Consider the following 3,095-nt stretch of genomic DNA (forward strand, 5'->3'; position numbering starts at 1 on the left):
CGGTAGGTTTAATGTTAAAGGAAATCAGGAGAATGAAAGGGAGGACTAGCTGCAATTTAAAGGATCTTTCAACCCTCGTTGCTAAACAACGTTCACAGACATGAAGAGCATGAGTAGGCGTCCCTGTTTTTACCTTGGTGGGTCGAGCCGAAATTCGTCGAGAACGCTTTATCGGGAGAAAATTCAATTATAATGAACGTGGACGCAGGCGCCGCGACGTCCACGTCGGCCATTGCTACGTCACCATGGATACCAGGGAGGAGACGAAGAGGAGACACGGTAAACCGGTATCGATCGTCGCAACCCTCGTTGCTCTTCTTGCGAAATTATTTCCATGTTCTCCTCTGCGAATCCTCTTTTTTCCCTGTTGCTGATTAATCCCGCGTTCCCGTCGAATACCGTTAATTGCGACAGTTCCACCTTCGTTTCTCTTCGACTTGTTATTTTAATCTCGATTCGTGAAAGTATCGTAGGATTTCTTGTTTCCACTTGTTTGGTGGAATTTTATTAAGAATTGAATAACGCGAGAGATTTAAAAATTCTTTGGAACTTCTTGAAGTTTCTAGTACCTCGATACTAATACCTCAAACTCAGCTACTCTGCAATCTTAGTCTAATATATTAAAAACTTGACCTCGATCTGGTCGAGGTGAAACTAAAGGAATCACTAAATGCGAAAGAACGTAGGTTCTCAGAATGTTCGTGAAATGTATTACAAAATATTCTCCATTTGAACAAATATCACAGCATTCGATTAATTGAGATGAATCTTTTGCCTCCAAAAGAAAAAAGGAGAAACGTTATTCTTTGTGAACGCCATTCTCGTCGGATAACGTAACAGAATTGATAGGTATACAACTCAATTCAACTCGAGTCATTTTACACGGCTCGAAATAAATCCCTGTTCCACGGCCATTCAATCGAAAACGACACCGAGAAAACGAGAGAACAGAGAGGCAGAGGGGCGGTGAGACGGTACGAGAAAGGAGACGTTGCATCGGTATAATCCGGCTCGTGTTTGCACATGTTTTACATCGACGCCCCGTCTGTTTGCAGACAGTAAATTATGTCGTACAATAAGGCTACCCCTTTCGGTATTCTAGCTGGCAGATTATAAAACGAGAAAAAGGGAAAAAGCCTCCTCGTTGCTCTTTTATCGATGAGAACTTATGCTTTTGGTCCTTCCGTTTCCCCTCGTTTCAATGATATAAATACGCTTTCTTTCTTTTTGTTTTGTCGCCCGTATCGTTCCTCCTCCAAGAACCTCTCGTGGTTAAGTGCAAATATTTAATAAAATTATCTCGAACTATTCTACCTAGTCATTAGTAGAATAATAGTCCCGAGCAAGAATAGCAGAGTACATATACACTTAATGACTATAAAATTACAGATCCAAGCGAAACTGCCACCTTATTTCTTTGAACGTGTCGTTCTAGAAATACTCGAATATTCTCCCTGCAAGGAAAATTGAAGGCGATATTCCGCAATACACGGACCTGGTTGTATAATGTTTTGCGTTCTCGCAGCCCGGTAAGAATAAAAAGGGCGAAACATCACGATCGTGTGGTCGGAATTCTGTGGTCGGTCTTACGATATTCGCGGCGGGAAGAGACCGCAAAGACAATCGAGATGACTCTCGGACGTTCATCTGGACTTTTACCGCGTCCGGACGTGCACCGTTAACTTCGCGAATTGCGTCGCTGCTTTGTCGAAAAAAAGCGCATTGAATTTTAAACACGCCACTCGTCCAAGCTACTATCTTCACTGTGAGCGAGTTCACAAAATGAGACGAAGAGAGCTTGCAAATTTCGAATTATAAATTTCAACTGGATTTTTCATTGCTCGTGAGTAGACAACTAATTTTATATATACACAGTTAAAGATATGGAATCCAGACAAACATTATAATTGTCTAGAAAAATTATTCTCCGGTACGTGGTACAAATAATGGAAATTTAATCAATACCAAATGTATTAACGAAACCTCTACAAATTCAACGTGTTGCACTCTCCAAAGAACAAAAAAAAAAAGTTCATAGGGGAAACTCGACGTGAAAACGCTTTTTTTATTCGTTCGTTGAACGAGGCAGTTCCACGAGCACGGAACGATGGCAAGAAGCAAGGAGCCAGGATAATAGAGACGTCGCCGGTTTGAACGGTACGTGACGTGTAATTAAACGCAGTCGCACCGATTCGTAGAGTCGCGTGGATCGATCTGCTAGATCCCCCGTGATGCTGGCAATTACCGAGAGCTTAGCATGGAGGGCTAAGGCTACGCGACAACGCTCAAAGGTCGGCCCGTTCACAGAGGAAAGCGCACCGTCCCCTGTCCACCCCCTGGTGCACTGAATGCTCGCCGATTCACCCGGGGCCACGTGTCCCGCTGCTTCGAAATATTCATATCCTGCCTCTGGTCTCTGTTCGAAACGCGACCGGGACAGTTCGTGAGCTTGTACAATGTGTAGATGTCGACCAACCGCTTGTACTCAAAGGAATGCTCGACTTCCTTGCACGCTTGAACTAACATCATCAATCAAATATTCTAAGGCACAAGTTACAAGTTAGAAAATTGCTTCGCGTAACAGGAATAAGTATAGTCTCTTTATTGTATTAAATTCTTAAAAATGTAAGAAAGTTCTGGGATGCTTACCAACATCTTCAACACATTTTAACACATCGTTTACGTTATTTCTTCATTGATCATGCCTGAATATGTTAAGTGAAATTGTTTTCGTACAGAGGATAAATTAAAGGATATCAGGCGACGTTATATGGCAACTTATTACCTTTCATAAATAACTTAGGAGATACAAAGACAATTTTTTAACAACATAGCAGTCCTTTCTATACAGCAGTCATTATTATAAAAGTGATTTCAACGTCTCGGAATAAAATTATTACCATGGACAATAGCGAGTCCTGATCTGAAACCGATCGAGAACCTATGAGAAATAGCAAGAAATGTTTACGGTCGAGAGAAGTCACCTACAGAAAATGCCGTGGAACTTAAGAAAGAAATAGAACCTGCGTGGACGAATATTGAAACTTTAAATAAAATTGTAGATAGTGTATCGAACAGATTCATAGAAGTAATCA

At 41.5% G+C, this 3,095-nt stretch overlaps 1 long non-coding RNA gene across 1 annotated transcript; it reads left to right on the forward strand.

The window, feature by feature from the left end:
• Window positions 1-206: 206 nt before the first annotated feature.
• On the forward strand, window positions 207-2,767 carry LOC125385890. The gene is made up of 2 exons (XR_007225621.1): window positions 207-1,843; window positions 1,916-2,767. It is a non-coding gene; the product is annotated as an uncharacterized LOC125385890 (long non-coding RNA).
• The last annotated feature ends 328 nt before the right edge of the window (window positions 2,768-3,095 follow it).

The sequence above is a fragment of the Bombus terrestris genome, chromosome 11, assembly GCF_910591885.1.
Source record: "Bombus terrestris chromosome 11, iyBomTerr1.2, whole genome shotgun sequence".
NCBI classification, from domain to species: Eukaryota; Metazoa; Arthropoda; class Insecta; order Hymenoptera; family Apidae; genus Bombus; species Bombus terrestris.